This window comes from Coregonus clupeaformis, unplaced genomic scaffold (assembly GCF_020615455.1).
Source record: "Coregonus clupeaformis isolate EN_2021a unplaced genomic scaffold, ASM2061545v1 scaf0581, whole genome shotgun sequence".
Classification (NCBI taxonomy): Eukaryota; Metazoa; Chordata; class Actinopteri; order Salmoniformes; family Salmonidae; genus Coregonus; species Coregonus clupeaformis.
Window position 1 is genome coordinate 262,188 of NW_025534036.1, and position 18,987 is coordinate 281,174.

Here is an 18,987-nt window from a genome sequence, read left to right on the forward strand (position 1 = left end):
TTTTAATTACGAAACATCAAGACTGTCTCGTTAATAACGGCTTGTTTTGATATTATTTATCAAATGCTGAAATCGTGGTGTTTTTACGCCGCTTTGATTTTGTGTTTAAGCCTTTATAATTTAAGAGGACAAGTGAAAAAATGGTAGTTTATTGGAGCAAATGGTTTATTATGGAACACAACAAAATAATTGTTTATTTATTGTCATAAGCTGGTAGTACAGAATTGTGTCACTAATTGATATAGCCGGTCAAGGTTCTTTTATTTGCAGAAATAAAATGAGTGTTTTGTAATTTTTTTATAAATAAACAAATATATTCTGCCATGGCCATGGGGGCCATTCCAAAGATGACTGAAACACAGTAGGCTAGTTATAACTCTGACGTATCAAGGTATTTAGGAGGTAGGTCATGCTTGGCAACGTTAAATTGCTCTGAAATGAATGCCAAAGTTATAGACACAAAGTAGCCTAATAAGGAGGTGTACCAATCATATTTTCCCAAACTAGCCTATACACCAACTCTGCTGATTTTGGTATGTAGCCAAATGTGTTGCCGGATACCCACTTCCGGTTGCACAGCAAGCAAAAGGTGGAACTTTGCATATCAATAGGCTACTGAATCTCATTCCTAATTAATTGATGGAATGCACTAATAAGAAAATGTTTTATTTGCAGCATTATTTGTATTATAATATTTATTATTATAGCTCAGCCTACACTGCATTCCCCCTCACTGTTTCAATTACAATTTATAATCAAATTAGATTTATCAAAAATAATCACATGCAAATACATTCTGCTGCTATAAATACTATATTTAAAATGTGGAGGACAGATTTCAGAAGTGCAAATTGAGGTGGTTGGTTTCCTCTCCTCCTCCTCCTGGTAGCATGGAGCTATCCATGGTGTTGAAAGCAGCTGAGCTGAAGATTTAACGTTGGGCAGCCAGTCAAACCAGCCATGAGTATGTTATATTGGATAAAGCTGAAAACAAATTGACGTAAAAGTTTGAGTGATTTGTTGCATTTATATAATCCTACCCTCATCCTTCCCAACCATAACCAATTCTCCTAACTCGCTTGTTGACCTCCTATAACCTGCTGCGTAAGTTTAACCTGCTATACGAAAAGTAATTTTGACATAAGCACTCTATCTAGTCAAAACCAGCCATGTAGCCAAGGCCCCATCGGCCTGACATGAACGTTTTTAGAAAATGAATTCATTAGGATTTATCTAACCGGAACCCCGCGCGCAAATCAAGGTGTAGCCTAACTCTGCTTAAAGCCATATCATGTGCCTCGCGCGGGAGCAGTTTTTTTGACGTGGTATTTAAATAGAGACGGGGTACATTGGCAGGCGAGGCTGGTTTTTTGGCGGCTCGACATCTGGCAGGGCTGCGCCTGAGGGACCTATCCAGTTCTCTATAGACTCCATGATTAGACTCTTACAGAATATTAGCATTTGTTCTCAGGTAGGCTACCACGAGCTGCAAGAGCAAGCTGGCAGCCAGTAGGTAAAAAAAAGCACTTTTTGCAGCATGGTGGAAACAGTAATGGGATTTTTCTGGAATTTGTAGAGAAATTGGATATGTAAAAATAAAATCTATTGATGCTTGATGGTCTGTCTATCTTTGCACCTTTCAGCATAAAAAGACAGCTTTTTTTTAGCTGCAGAATAAATCCTCTTTAATGATATAGGCTACCTATAAGATGATCATTGCATTGATGCTGGAAGGAATATATTTTCAATTCAATTTAGTTTTAATAAGATTGACCATGCATTGTAATATGCAGATGCAGTATGCAAGTATTTTCTGCTCTTTCCAAGAATTGGGCTCACACAAATACACTCATTCAAAACGTCAATAAAAATGTTAAAATTTGTTTTTAATGAAACACAATTTAATTCAATTTATTAAATAACTTAAAGATACATTAATGTAATAAATAAATACAAAAATAAGACCAGGAATCTGGTAAAAGCAACAGACATTACAGAAAAAAGAAAAGGTATCAGTAAAACAGCAATACAGAAAACCAGGATATAATTATGTGCGATGGTTTCTACGAAATATTTAATTTGAATATATTTCATGAAACGGTTCTTTTTCAATAAGACAATACTTACGAAAAACAAGGGAATTTAAAAAAGACTCATAATGATGCATATTTATACAAATAAATAACCAGAAAAACATAATACAATAATTTAAAAAGAGAATATATCGTGCATATATCTCTGGATTTGTACCATCTCTCGAACGTTTAGCAGAAACGAAATGAAAGTAACTATAGGTTAGATTGAGCTTATTTCCCTATTCGAAAACACGTTTCATTTGGTAGATTTAGATTTTTAAAGCAAAACGAGGGAGGAGTGAAGAGGAGGGGATCCCAATAAAATATATAATGATGTAAACATGGCCCTCATCTAATAAATAGTTCAAGTAAGAAACAGACTAACGTTGGCTTGCAAAAACAAACGTAGGCCTATTGCAACTGGTAATAAAACAATATATTTGGCAATTGTAAACCAATAAATGTATAATGATCACATTTCTATAGGCCATCTAAGCGCCAGATATCTGTTTATGCCATAACCCTACACTACTATATTTTATAACCAGTGTTGCCCGTTTAGGGCCTAAACTCTGCCTTGCTCTATATCTTATAATTTTTCTTCATCTTTAGCTTTTCATCATACTTCTTAAAATGAAATAGGTGGAATTAATTACACGGGATACAAAATGAAGGTCATGTGACCGCTAAATTAATAATTTACACGGGGTTGTTTGGCAATACTCTAATAATAGCTTTCAAGATCCAGCAATGCCTACTGATGCCTTCTATTCCCGGGGACCCGGAATTAATGCAGTTGATCGTCATAATAATAAAACTCGAGAGGGAAAATGTAGCCTTACGACAAAAATATAAACACACAATATAGGCAATAGGACCGACTCAAGTGCTGAAGTAAAATACTGTAGGCTATCTTCCCATGGTAAAGAATGTTATTTTCAGTACGTTACTATTGTAGGCTATGATAAATTAACCAATATATAAACCAAAAAAAAGAGTGATTAAAGCCTATAATACTTCATTGACAAGTGAAGAATAGTAGGTTAAGTGGAGTAAAAACAGAGGTATTGTCTGTTCAAATGCTCCTGTACATGACTCCACATCCCTTCTGTTGCGAATAAGACGTGACGCAGTAGTGGTTTGAGTTTATATTTTGAATGTATATTAATTATTGGAGTTCAAAGTACAAGTATTGATGATTGGAAAAAGTGTGATAAGAAATATAATACAAATGTTCTAAACAGTGTTCAGCTCTCAACGTTGGTTGATTGTTTGTTAGAGGAGTGTAGAGTAGATGCATGCAGAATATTTCAGTTTTGCGTTGGTTGCAAAACCAGACCCGCACCACGTTGAGGTAGTTTTTTCGCGATAGCAGCGATTTTTGGAGGAAGGACGGTGAATGGGAAGTAATAGGGATTGGTGCTGGTATCGACGTGGGCTTCCTCTTCTTCTCTCCGCCAATATATAGGGGAGTTCGGTGTGATTTCGCTTCTTCCAGCCATGCCTGTAGAATGGGCTTCAACGCTATCATGTTGTTGTGGGAGAGGGGAGGGACTGGAATCGGCAGATGGTATTGGGCTGAGGGAGCCCACACCAGGAATCTTCAGGTTGGCCAAGGCTCCCCCTACATCCGCCGGGTCACGCCAGAGTTTGATCGTTCTGTTTAAACCTCTCAGCGAAGGCTCTACGGGATCTGCGTCAGTGCTGCAGCAGCCCAGGGGATGGTAGCCCGTGGGCATGTGAGCCATGTTGAGGGCTGCCTGGGCAGTGGTTCATGTGGCATGTGGGCAGGAGTGGAGTATGGAGCGTGGACCTGCCAAGGGAACCGAGAGGCAGTCCTGGGGTGATGTGGTTAGCAGGTGCCCTCCATCGCCTGGGTGGGGTTGGTGGTGGTGGGGAAGTGGTGGTGGTGGTGGTGACCGTGGCCGGAAAGGGTGGATGGGTGAGGAAGAGGCACCGAGGAAGAAGACGACGAGGAGGCGCAGGGGAGAGTGTCTGCAGGTGTGGCAGGTCGCGTCCGGCTTGAAGGGACTGTGGTGTGGAGGGTGGTGGTGGCTCTTGGTCTGCGAGGCAATATCCACCGCCGCCAGAGCTTCAGCGCGGGCCAACAAACCCCTCATCCAAGCCTCCGAATATATTGCTCTGCAATTGCAAATAGAATGCACACATAACTGTCAGCAGGGAATTTCTACTCCACTCCACGGTTTAAAACATTTCAGAATGAGATGAGAGAAGAAGAAAGAAATCCTAAAAAAGAAACACACAAAACAAGAACATGCAACATCAGGTCATGAAAATTTATATGAAAGGCAAACCCGACTGAATACATAAGTTGGGGGAGAGGAAGAAAAAAAATGGAGGTGTTGGGTGATGTTGTGCAGACATGAAAAAAATATCAAGCAAAAAGTGGGTAAAATCTGGTTTTTAAGGGTAATTATGCAGAATAGTACGGTGGGGTTGGGAGATATCTCGGCGCATCGCCCGGAGTTGCCTCCGCCGCTGCTGGGAATGATGGTGCTACTGTGTCGGGAAGAGGAGCACGAAGAGTGGGTATTCGGAAGTCAATGGGATGAGAGGAGGAATGCAAGGAATATATTTTTAGCTCGGGCAAGTGGCAAAGTGGGATAGAATGCCTGCTTGCTGTCTCAGAGACATCATCATCATGTTTGCAGGGTGGAGTTTCGGCAAGTTCTTTTAATAAGTTAAGACTCCGCCTCTTCGATTTGGAGGAAGCACAGTGTTGCTTCTCCGGAAATTCTAAAGGTACCGTTTTTATATACTGTGATCAGAAGTGTACAATAGGAAAGATGATATCAATTTCTAGTTGTTGGTGCATCTATTATTACCTAGCCCTGTGTGTGGAGGTATGGGGGCGCCGTAGTTTTGTTGGAGAGGAGATGTGCACGCGCCATGCAATCGAACGTCGCCTGCGCCCTCCGTATCTCTTTATGGGCTGCGGGCGATGGCTCAAAAATAATGTTATTATTATTGTTGTCTTTTTTAAATGTGTCCTCAAGAGTCTTAGTTTGATCGCGTGGATGTGTGGATGTTTTGGAGAGTTTCCAAGATTGTGAAACGAAAAACGAATAGTAGAAAAAAAAGTGTTGTTGGTACGGATTTCCAAAATACAACCGCGAAAAAGATTGTCATCTGTTTACCTTTTTTCTGCAAAAGCTTGCTTTCACAATTACTGTAATTAAGAGATAACGGTGACAGTCTGGGATACCTCGACTACGTTAATGCTGCGGGGACTCGATCTGCCCCTGCTCTGGAGGCGAAGGTAGTTGTCCTCTCCCCCTCTCTGCGCCTCTTTCACACACTCCCCCTCTTGCTCGCACTTTCTGTTCTCTCTCTCTCTCTAACCGCCCCCCCCCTCTTACACTCCTCGGCTGTACCTGAAAACCTTTCAAGATTTATTATTCTTCATTAGCCACACGCCGCTGGGGACTCTGCGCATGGGCAGTCTGCGACAAGGCATTATTTTCAAACAGCTCTACAGCAGATTTGTATCCTTGTAGAATTTATTTAGGATACATGGAAAGAGGAAAAATAACAAATACAATCCCTATTTTTATATTGTGCAGTTTCATTCAAAAAAAAAGTAAAGGGAGTTAGTTTAAAGATACGAATTAGGCAATAGAGGAGGTACATAGGAAAAGTCCTTCTAGGGATGGATATGAGGAAAGTAACAGAGGATAGCCATCAAGCGCCATCCCTGTTGGGGCGAGATAAATCAAAGTTAAATGCTTTTCTGACATCATTTCATTATGGCAAGCATAGGCAAATTGAAGACAGGAAGAACATCTTTTAAACAAATTAGGGATGGGGAAAAAGATAGGATTACTATATTTAAAATTAATTTAGGGCTATGTGAAACGGTTTTAATAAGTGATATGCTCGAGCTGTTATCTTATATGTGCGTAATTCACCTTGATGAATTTATTAGTTTGGAGATTAGCTATGGAAATAATCAATCGACGAGTTATATGGGTTAACTTCAACAGTATTTGTGAATTTTTATGTCACTGGTGAAGAGTGTGTGAAATATTGATCAATGGCAGTGGAAAGTGGATTTTAAAAGTTTTAGGATTTAATTGCAAACCCAATACAATTATATACTTGTCGCAGCGGGTTATTATCATATCTTTATACTAATTAGGAGAATAATTTAAAACTTTAATCATATTCTAAATTAACAAGGCTGTTAATTTGTTTAATCTTGTTGAAGATTGGATGGGTAATTGATATAAGATGGATGAGAATACATATGGAAAATATAACTGTAAGAGCTATACTTTTACAGAATTGAATCTGTTGCAGATATAGTAATTGGTCGCTGGTTACAAAGTCGAACCTCTGAGTGTATTTTGTTTATGGTGTGTGATGATAATTGGACATAAGTATTGGAATTTAAGTTGGTAGGGAAAAGAGATTGTGTTGAAGGGTACTTGTGGGCTAAATAGTTGGTACTCCTGTTTTATTTTTTGTTAATTATTTCAAAATTTTAAATGCTGTCGTTAAACACCAATTTCAGAAGCCTATATCTATCAGTATCTGTGCATAAACGACTATATTATACTCGTTATAAAAACAGCTACAGAACTATAGTATAGAAAGAGCTACTATGCTTATTTTCAGACAACGTATGCTATTGTATTGTAAAAGAATCATATTATATCCAGACAATGTGTTTGTACCTGTAAGGGAATGCCTTCATATTGGAAAAAAACTGGAGAACCAGAACCTCAACAAGGCCTCAAATTATTAAAAAAATAAAATATTTGATAATATGCGGATAATTTTAGTGCAGCCAAATATAAAGCAATTTAATGCTGAGAGGACAGATGTTGGCCATGAATATAGCATGCAAAAAAACCCTGCACGCTCTGCTACAGACAATGACAAAGCGAAGACTAGTTGTGGTTTTTCGGTAAGATTTTGATGCACAAGAATAATATGTCACGAAACAAAGTTGTTGGTGATAGTGCAATTACGCATTTTACATCGCGAGAGCCAACATGGCAGGGGTTTGCTTTAAGTGGAAGACGACAGGCGCGCTGAAGTCAACCTCGCGCCCGCGCCCCTGAGACATCAAGGGGCAATCAGTGTTCCTCACATATAGCGACGGATCGATTTATGATGAAACTTTAACGAAAATCATTTATATTTCACCACCTCTAAATCGGCGTAAGGAAATTTATCACAATGAAACTCACAAATAATAGTATATCTTAAGTCAAAGAAATCAATTGGGCTGTACTCACAAGCAATTGACTTTGAAGGTTTTATTTGACATGTAATAGGGCTACAACATATTAATCGGGAAGTTATGTAGGCCTAGTTCTAATGCGCGCGCACGGGTGCGGTAGGTATTGGCTGGGCAGTTTGAAGGAGGGTATTCGATTAAAACCAACTACTACAAAGCATGAAATAATAGTTAGTGAAATTATGAAGTTAAATGAAAATGTTGCAACTTGTCTGGAAAATGGAACGTTTTTATTGCATTGATTGCATGGTAGAATAGATTAGTTATTTAGTATTAGGGGAAGATACTAGCAGATCTCACTGTAGGCCTGTTCTACCTTGTGTTACAATAGGTCTAGGATTACACTTCACCGCATTATAAAAACAGAGTCAGCATTATAGGCTAATTATTTTACATTTGGCAGAAGTAACAAAATACAGAAGTTAGTCAATGATTTGACTACAAATGAATTAATTGCTCATTATTACTCAAACAAATTAATTAATGTGAGAGGACGAATCATCAGGGATGATTGATTCTAACATACACATATACCCCTCAATACACCGATTATGTCGGGAAGGTAAGTAGTGCTCAATTTGTATCACGGCATGATTGTTCCTTCCTCGTCAACAGATATGCCTGAACACTAGTTAGGGTTTATCTTCCCTTAAAAACACAAGTTTCTGGAGGAATTGAATCAAAACGGGTTTACTGATTAGCAAAATATAAATAAAAAGCACCTAAATAGAATAAAAATAAAAATACAACGAGGAATGAAAGGCAAAAGTAGCAGTGGGCTTGAATAGGTGACTGTTTTGTAATTTTTTTCCTTTTACCCTACTACTGTATTATGAATAAGGTAGTGCAGAGAGAGGTGCAGAGCATGTATGTTTTATTTAACAAAGACATACACACTCCCTACTCAGTCTCCCTCAGAGCTCTTCACATGCTAACAATCCCAATTACACCGGGATCACCAGAGACTGCTGTTTTATTACAATATGCCCTTTGTGGCTTCCTCCGCCAACAAGGTAGAACTGTTGCCAGCTGAGAACAGAACAGAGACATCGTGAGAGAGAGAGAGGAGGAGGACGAGAAGGGCGGGAGAGGAGAGGAGAGGAAGAGAGGAAGAGAGGATGAAGTCTCAGGCTGCTGGCGGTGATGACGCCCCTTTATTCACACACACAGCTTCCCCCCCCCCCCCCCCCCCCCCCCCCCCCCCCCCCCCCCCCCCCCCCCCCCCCCTCCCCTCCCCCCTTCTCTTCTCCTTGTTCTGATCTCGGGAGTCTAGGGAAAAGGTAACGTTGTTTGGAAAGCATCTACAGAGAAATCTGGGCTTTAAAACACACACACTAACACACACACACACACACACACACACACACACACACACACACACACACACACACACACACAACACACACACACACACACACACACACACACACACACACACACACACACACACACACACACACACACACACACACACACACACACACACACACACACACACACACACACACACAAAAAGAGATGTGTTTTTACAGCTGAAGTCGGAAGTTTATATACACTCTTAGCCAAATACATTTAAACTCAGTTTTTCACAATTCCTGACATTTAATCTTAGTAAAAATTCCCTCTTAGGTCAGTTAGGATACAACTTATTTTATGAATGTGAAATGTAGAATAATAGTAGAGAGAATGATTTATTTAGCTTTCATTTCTTTCTATCACATTCCCAGTGGGTCAGAAGTTTATATACACTCAATTAGTATTTGGTAGCATTGGTTTTAAATTGTTTAAATTGGGTCAAATGATTGGGTAGCTTCTCTACAAGCCTCCCACAATAAGTTGGGTGAATTTTGCCATTCCTCCTGGGACAGAGCTGGTGTAACTGAGTCAGGTTTGTAGGCCTCCTTGCTCGGCACACGCTTTTTCAGTTCTGCCCACACATTTTCTATAGAATTGAGGTAGGCTTTGTGATGGCCACTCCAATACCTTTGACTTTGTTGTCCTTAAGCCATTTTTGCCACAACTTTGGAAGTATGCTTGGGGTATTGTCATTTGGAAGACCCATTTGCGACCAAGCTTTTTAATTCTGGACGGATGTCTGAGATGAAATATAATAATTTTCATGATGATATTTGTGAAGTGACCAGACCTCTCAGCAAAGCACCCCCACAGCAGATAATGTAGGGATGGTGATCTTCGGCTTGCAAGTTTAAACATAACAATAATTATGCAAACATTTAATTTTGATAGAGGAATTTCCAAAAAAGAAATTTCCATGTGCAGTTGCTGAACCGTATTGGTTTTATGAGTTTTTTGGAGCAGGTTTTCTTGCTGAGCGGCCTTTCAGGTTATGTTAAGGACCTGGGCTTTTATGTGGATATAGATACTTTTGTACGTTTCCTCAGCATCTTCACAAGTCTTTGGCTGTTGTCTGGGATTGATTTACACTTTTCGCATAAATAGAACTAGGAGACAGAACGCATCTCCTTCCTGAGCGGTATGACGGCCGCGTGGTCATTGTGTTTATACTTTCTGCGTGTATTGTTTGTACAGATGAACGTGGGTACTTAAAGCGTTTGGAAATTGCTCCTTGGATGGCAACCAGATGTGGAGGTTGAGTACAATTTTTGGAGGTGGATGATTTTTTTTGATTTTCCATGATGAATAAAGAGGACCTGAATTTGAAGGTAGGCCTTGAAATACATCCACAGGTACACCCTCCAATTGACTCCAAATTAGACAATTAGCTATCAGGAAGCTTCTAATCAGGTGACATTATTTTCTGGAATTTTCCAAGCTATTTAAAGGCACAGTAACTTAGTGTGTATGTAATCTTGACACTGGAATTGTGATGCAGTGAATTATAAGTGAAATAATCTGTTTGTAAATAATTGTTGGAAAAATGACTTGTGTATGCACAAAGTAGATGTCTAATCGACTTGCCAAAACTATAGTTTGTTAACAATACATTTGTGGAGTGGTTGAAAAACAAGTTTAATGATTAACTTAAGTGTATGTAAACTTCCTGACTTCAACTGTATATTCTCAACACCACCACATCAGTTCTTTATTTATTCATCTGTTGTTACCTGGGAGACGGAAGGTTCAACGGCAGCAACACCTTTCTTTAAATAATACCTTGTTTAATGCACAGAAAAAAGAAAAGCCAGGAAGAAGCCTGCAGGAATTACTTAAGTGTACCTAGCTTCTTTTTAAACAGCAGGACTCACTAGCCTCTGGAGATAATGCAACTTGTGATTTAAGAAATAAAAAAACAATCTGTTGTTTGAATTACGGTCAACTGCACTACAAAACCTCCTTGATTTTCATTTGATCTTGTGTCAAGGACTAAATATAGCATTTTACAGTGAGTGCAGGGATGCATTATCGTGGTGTGTTGGATAGTTTTTAAACACAACTACTGGTTTGTCTGTAGCACACACTTTAGGTGAGGTTCACCAAAATGCCTTCATAACACTATCAAGTCACTACCAAGACTGGACATAAGGCATTAGGAGTATACATAAACTGTGATCCAGGTCACATGTGCACCAATGTAATTGAGCTGTTATCCAACCCGAGTCATGTGCAAGAGCTAACTAAAGATCACATTAGTCCACTCTTGGGTTCTGGGATCTAATATGTTCATTTGTATATTATCACTCCTGAAGGAAACACCCATCTCTCAAATATTCAACATCAGATCTCCCTTCCAAATCTCTATATCCTTTTGTTTATATAATGTAATAATATCCCTCCACCTCCACTACAGCATGGCAACCAGGCTTTAGCAACAGTAACTGTTTAAGAGGGGGCAGAACCCCGGCCGCGGCTGATTAGAGCCCGAGAAAGTGAGGTGAGCCGGAGGTAACAAAACAAATAACACAACCACCAATCCCATGACAGACTGGAGGCATGGCACGATTAGATTGGAGCGATCCTGGAGCAGTAGCAACACACACACACACACACACACACACACACACACACACACACACACACACACACACACACACACACACACACACACACACACACACACACACACACACACACATACACATACACACACACACACACACACACACACACACACACACACACACACACACACACACACATACACACACACACACACACACACACACACACACATACACATACACACACACACACACAATAAAACACACACACACACACACACACACATACACACATACACACACACACACACACACACACACACACACACACACACAAAGGGGGCTCGTGGGCAGCGGAGGATAAGGTCAGGCTTCATAATGATGTCACATAAACTCTAGGTCCTCCAGATCAATATTGAGAGCTCCCCCACTGCACCTGTAAACCAGCCAGTAAATAATGCACGGGCCTAAAGAAATTAAGCAGTCCCTTTGAAATGGTCTCTTTGATAATATGGAGATTGAGAAACTTCCTGGCACCACCAACCACCCGATTGGCACTGTTAATGTAGGTGGTAGATTGAAAGCTGTTGGCCACTTTGAAATATGGTCAATAAATGACAGTACCCGTGATAGAAGTAGGGTATTCGTCATTCATCCATGTCTGAGGACGTCGGGAGATTACGTGGGAAACCAGGCCAAAGGGGAATAATGAGCATTGGTTACCTTCAAAAGTGGTTTTGCTAGGGTGTTGTGGACGGGATGGGGATGCTTATGCATATGTCTGATTCCAAAATGTAGCAAATTGGAATCCAGTGATAGAAGGTTGTTTTTGAGTTTTTGTTTTAAGTATGCCAAACTTAACCCCACTTATTAACCTCTGAGTTAATGCCCAAACTTGGAGATTTCTGAGTTAATGCCTAAACTTAACCCTAACCTTAAAAAATTCAGAGTTAATGTCTAAACTTAACCTTAAACACTTGAAATGTGATGTTTGCAAACAACTTCAAAATTTGATGTTTGAGGGAAAACATGGATGAAAGTTAATTTGACGTGAGACTTTGTGAGAGCTTATAGCTCAGGTATAGTAGACAACAGTTAGATTAGAAGCTATACAGTGTCGTAATTTAGCAAAATGTAGGATGGAAGGTCATATATTAGTTGTGGTAGTGAAATAGGTAGTGAAAAGGGAATCAAACTTCAAATGAAATTGTATTTGTCACATGCGACAATACAACATATTAGGAGTACAAACAATCTTAATAAAAGAGCATGAGCACAGAGTATCCAAAAAGCTGTGCTTCAAGGTGATCTACATAGCCTCACATCATAATCAAATTAATGAGAGCAAGAGGGTATCTCTTGAGGTTAACTTCTCCTCAGAGGCTGTGACTGTAAAGAATGTGGAGTGGTGTTATGTCAGATGCTTTATTGTGATTAGGAATCCGAAGAAATTAGGAGACTGCAGTATACTTGTCAACCAGGTTAACATTGCTATCCTCACCTCTCCTCTATTAGTTTAACTGTCACGTGCTGCACTGGGTAATACAGGGCTTACTGGTCACGCGGTTGTTAATTGTTGATGCTAATTGACCCTCCCTTTCCTTCATTCTTCTACACAAATGAAAAGATTTTTCCGCCCTCTGATGGAGCATGTACGATCTGATCAGACACATTAAAAAGCTCTCTGCTGGTACACTGTCACACAGGCTGCCTCTGCTCATCAGCTAGAATTATATTTGACCTCATCCAATCCGCCGCTGCCTATGCTACAGATGCCAAACACCACATTTAAAGGGTACACACACTGCTGTAGAGAGCCGGTGCACCGTCTGTGTGAGTGTGACACAGTTAATTGAGCACCTAATACGGGGAAACTCCTAATAGAGTTTGACTGTTGTGTTTTCACCACAGTGAGCATCCTTCCCATATATTAAAACGTGGTTTTTATCTAGACTGGAAAGAGTGAAATAATTAGATAGGGTGAGGGTTGGATGAGGAAACAGAATAACTCATACAGACTTCAGCAAATCCTTAAAATGATGGATTCTGTTTCACATCTGCAGAATAGGGCCTGTGATTCACAAAGAATTAGATATGCAGCAAATTCTGATATTTCTTCCACTAATTGGTCTTTTGACCAATCAGATTAGATATTTAGTGAGACCAATTATTGAAAAAAAGATCAGAATTGGCTAAGCCGTGTAAACAATCAAAGAGTTAGAGAGTAGAACTGGCAGATATAGGATAGTTTAGTATTTTAGATATAATGAATAAGATTATATGGACACAGGGAGGACTGATCCCAGATCAGCACTTGCACTCTGAGACACTGTTGTTTTGATAATAATATTGATTTTTTAAGTGACATCATTAGCTACCTTAAACACAGTTTAAACCTCAATACTTCATCCTCATCAGTCTCCAAGATAAACCATGTAAAACACCTGACACCATTTAGACATAGTTCCCTCCCATTTATACTTCAGTCAATGAAAAATGAATCATCTTAGTAGCTAGAGGAGAGGAACTAGGTAGACAAACACATGTTGTTGAGCTGGAGAGTTGTTATTACTCAGCTACTTGATGTGATCTGTAGTTATTGTTTAACATGTGATTGGGTTTAATAACCCCCAGAGAAGACATGATTTTGTTGAACGGAGAATCAAGCTATATAGTGTTATTGAATGAATACTTTTGATTGGCTAGAAGGGAAATTAGAATGGACATTAAAAGGAGATAACTGGACAGTTGGAAAAGATATGGACACCTGGTAATCATGACGCAATATGCACCTACACATGCAGACCTTTACTTGCTACAAAGTTACAGAAAACTAAACCAACAACCACACAAACCGAAATTGGATAATGAATATAATATATCTGTAATTGATTATAAACAACCTCGATCAGGTTGTTGTTTGATTCATACATTTCCTTTTCTAAAGGTCATATCAGACTCACTGAGTGATCAGATCATTGACCACAGAAGACCGGGCAACACAATAATAGCTTAAATTGTTTTTAAAATTGACCTCTTAAGTGCTTATATAACTCTTAAAACACAATAGATATCACACAACAGGTTGTAATGATAGTCAAATATTTTTATGGTAGTTTTTTCAGTGGGGGATTATCTTTGTTCTTTGAAATGGTAATTTCAGCCAGGGCTAGTAGCTAATTAGCAAGCCCTTGAACCTGGACGTTATTGTATGATGGTGTATGGATTTGCACCTCTTTTGAAGTGCATACAATGGAGGGTAGTGTTAACGTAATTAGCTTAAACCGTTTGAAGATTGTTCAAAAGGAAAGGCCCTTTTAAGAAAGAGAATTTTACTCACACTTGTAATGTAAGCATTCAAAGAAAAATATCCTTGGTTATGTAAGGGAAATTGTTTTCAACATTTTAGATATATTTTACTTTTATTTAATGAAGAGTGTCAAGAAAGGTTTCATCTGGGGGTTAGGGGTGATGGAGGAATTTTTTGTTTGTTTTTTTGAAACCTCACGGAAGATGAGAAGGATGATGAAGTGGAATCTGAATCTAATGGTGGTAGAATCAAGGAGAATTGGAGTATTGTCCAAAAGAATGGAAAAACGGAGAAAAATTAGTTTACAGTGATGAGAATGTACTTCATATCTAGTAGGAGTACGTTTGTATTAATAAGGAGAATTGATCAGAGTACCAATCTGGAAGAAACCATTTGAGTATCCAAACTGGTGGAGAGGAGTGTGGTAAAGAAGGATGAGAGGAAGAGAGGATTGTTGAATTTTTTTGTGATTCTGGCGGAATAGAAGGAACGTTGGTTGTAGTCTTAATCGATTTGATAAGTCTGAAGTGTTGTGTGTGTGCGAACAAGGTGTATATTGGGGGATTTGGAAGAGATTAAAAATATTCCTGGAGTGATTGAAGAGGGAAGAATAGGGTGAATGAGGAAAAAGTGAAGATATTTTTTTTTTTTGAAATGGAGTCCCTAATGAAGTGGGTTAGGGTATATTAACTACAGAGTTAGAGCATGATCTAAGAACAATGCAGTGTGAGCATTGTAAAGCTTTTGGTCATGTAGAAAGTGTTTGCAGAAGGGAGAAGCTGAGATGTACAAGATGTGGAAAAGATCATGTTATGAAGAAATGTGAATGTTGTAATTAGGGGTGGGAATGATGAAGCATGTGAATGGCCAAAAGGGTAAAGAAGAGGGGGCTAAGTCAGGGGTTGTGACAGATCATTTCATATGCAGAAGCTGGGGAAAGGGTTGAGGGGTTTGAATGTTGCGCCAGAAGAGTCATGGTAGTGGATAGGCCTTCACTGCAGTCTGCAGGGGTTGTTATACCAAGAGGATCCTTGAGATTTTAAAGGCCTAAATGGTGATAAATGGCACTGCAAGGTGTGAGAAAAGATTAGGAAGATTGAAATCATTGTGATTAAGGGGTGTGAGGGGGCTGGAAAGATTTCACAGCAAAGGAGTTACATGGAATATTAGAACAAAATTGCACCACCTTTCAGGACTAGAGCCCGAGAAGGGAGATATGGAGAACTAAAAAGAAGGTAAGAAGTGGGAGTGATGTTTTGTTTTGGCAATGTACTCTTTTTTATTAGGATGGGATTAGTTAGAATAATATTAAGTATGGATTTATTTTTTTATATTTGATTTTTGGTTTCAAACCGTCCAGTTGGTGGCGGCAATACAACTTTTGGATGTAGTCTGCTCAGAAAACCCACAGAAGAAGAAGAAGAAGAAGAAGAAGAAAGCAGTTTCTCCAAACTACTTGGATGCACCACTCATTTCCTTCACTGGGGAAATCTGGAACCTTTCTTCTTGAGGTCTTTTTTGATCATGTGACTGCCGAGTAGGTAACTTCATTGGCCTGAGCATGGTAACGCCGTACTATTTGTGCCGCCCATCGGTGCCCGCCTTGACCCCGACGTTCATTAGAGGCAATCGAAGCGTCCCGTCGCCGAGCACACCGGTTATCGAGCGGGCACTTTACCTGCTGACTTTGTGTGTATAACTTTATAATTTATTCGGTGTGGCCCGCGCTATTGACACAAAAGGGCAGGGATCAAAGGGAATTAGAGTTGGACAGGAGAAGAGGTCTGTAGCACTAATCATCTTCAAACGCTTTCCCCTATTTCACTGGGAGCTATGCAGCGATGCAGCAACTCCCCAGCAAGTCCCCCCTATCGTTTCCCCCCCCCCACGGAGATAAGTGTGCCTGACTGGCTGGGTGACAGGTGCTCAAGTGGGCCCCCCTCATGTCATTCATCACGCTAAGCAGAGAGGAAAAATCCTCTTCTCCTGCAAGCCCCTTCCAACCGACTTACTAGCGTTGAGGATTTTGTTATCTTTTTGTGTGGTGTTTGAGCAGAGTGGTATGTGTGCGTGGGTGTGTTGGAAATCAATGTTTAGCCTTTAGTTGCTCTCTGAATGAGGTAGTTAACCCTGTAGTTCCCTGATGAAATAGGAAATATGGTAGAGAGCATGCATTAACTACAGAGTTATACAGGAACTTAAATGCGAAACAGTTAGGTGAAGCTTTGAACTCCAGCGCCTGTATATGCTGAGTTAATCACAGCTGGCGAGAGGTTGGTGGGTGACTGGGTGAACATCCAGATTTATGTCAAGGGGGTTGCCATGGCAGCATTGGCATTAATGGGGGGTGTTACCACAGTGCCACTGGCATGCAGGCTAATCAAGGCCTGGCACAGTGGCCAGGTAACCTCTGACCTCAAGAGGACGCTTAGAGACGTGGGAAGGAAGTCAGCCAGAGAGAGAGAAAGAGAGAGGGGAGAGGACAGAGAGAGAAGGGAGAGAGAGAGGGAGGGAGGGAAAGAGACCACACCCTCCTCAAGTGATGTGCCTAAGCAGAACCAGGGAGCAAGAACAACACACCCAGTATTAATTCCTGCTCTGCATCTCCACACCATGGAATATTTATAGGTTGCAGCTTTGTATTCACAAATGGAAAAGCGAGAGGGGGAAAAAGAGAAAGATGCGATACCTCAATCAATGCTGTGAATAGGGTTCAGCTTTGTCGTGAAACTGGTGGTTTTTTTGTCTAAGCCAGTGCTTAGGCAGCAATCTTTTTCCTTTGGGCCCTAAACAAGTGTTTTGTGGGGAGGATTAGCACAGTTAGAGACAAGGCTGGTAGATAATTGAACTGCTGTAGTGTGAAATAGGCGAACTATACTAAGAGATATTATGACTGTGGTGCAGTCAGAATTTGACAACATTTGATTGAGAAGTGAGAATCCCCTAAAATTGTATTGAGGCAGTATAAAATGGTATATTGATAAATCTGACAAGATTTGTGATTGAATTATATATGAGCATCTGAATGTCCTCACATTCAAACCACCTACCTATGCTAATTCACATCTATATAAAAACCTCAGAAGATTCCCAATAATGAACTTGAAGGGGTACAAATGTTTTTTTTTTATTAAACCTGAGGAGATCACTCAGAGCACCTGCCCTTTTGCCCTCCTATGAAAATATGCCTCACAGCTCGTGGATTTTTAAAAAATAACTTTGAAATTTTATTTGAGTTTTTTAATTTTAAATTTTAAATGTAACAATATCGAATTGCACATGGAACTAGCAAATTTCATAAGCTCTTCAATTCAGAAAATGTTCCTTCCCTGCCCCCCCGCCCCCAAAAAGGGAGCGTGGTATGGGGGTGCCGGGTAGAGAGACTTGAACTACTGGTAGGAAGCTGCTTTTGAGTTGCAACTGTCATGTGTTTTCTCACTAGTTAGGAGACAAAGAATGGGAATTAACGCGGTAAGAGGCAGATGTAAAAAGCAGAACAAACTAAATCAAGTAAAAGCTAGTTGTTTTCGACAACATAGCTAACTAGCTAGCAGATTTACATCATCATTCGCTATGATGGTTGATAGCCACTCTTTATGTAATAATCTCTCATCGTCTTAGGCCTAGGAGTCATTGGCAATAGCTTGCTTACAATGTGTGATGAGTGAGTGTTTCAGGTTGCAAGTTTTATTGTCAAGTACAGTGAAATGCCTGAGTGTGTTGATGTTGCAGAAAATAAATAGGCCTGTAACATGTTGACATTTTTGGCTACAGAGGCAGGGTTGGTATGTTATGAATTATGAAATTTAATATTCAATTTTATTTTTAATTGTTTTGAGACTTAGCCCAACCAAAGGTTGTGCAGCCTATATAAGACCCATGATGCAACGGGTGTGAGCCCGATCTCCAAACGCAAAGCCCTGTAGATTGCACTCTGAGGAACCCCGATGGATGAGGTACACCAGCCCCCCGGTAGAGATTTGAGGACCACTTGGAACTAATCCACCTCAAAATGTGCTGATAATTTTCCTTGCCAGGACACTCTGTGGGTACAAGAGTGGCCTCCCGGGAGCAGATCAGCCAATGATAACAAAAGCAGATGTCTGGCGCTGGAGGTCAAAGCAGACAGGGTGATGGAGATGCAGCATCCGCGGGGGCCGCAGATCAAAGATACTGAGAATTACTTGTGGGCACAAAATATGTATTGAACTCCTACAGTTCCCATTAATAACAATCTGGCTAGGAATTCTATTCTCTAATTAACTATTTTCGCGTAGTGTAAAAAGTGTGTAGGACGGTGAGCAGAATTATTTTTCCGGCATGCGAACATGAGTCAACAACAGGAAGTGATGAGGGGAGCTCCCCACATCGAAGAGAGATAGTTAATGCCCTTCTGAGGCTCTGGAGTGAAACCCC

At 40.1% G+C, this 18,987-nt stretch overlaps 1 pseudogene; it reads right to left on the bottom strand.

Annotated features, from left to right (window-relative positions):
* Positions 1–3,350: 3,350 nt before the first annotated feature.
* Positions 3,351–4,739, bottom strand: LOC123485141 (annotated as a pseudogene).
* Positions 4,740–18,987: the final 14,248 nt, after the last annotated feature.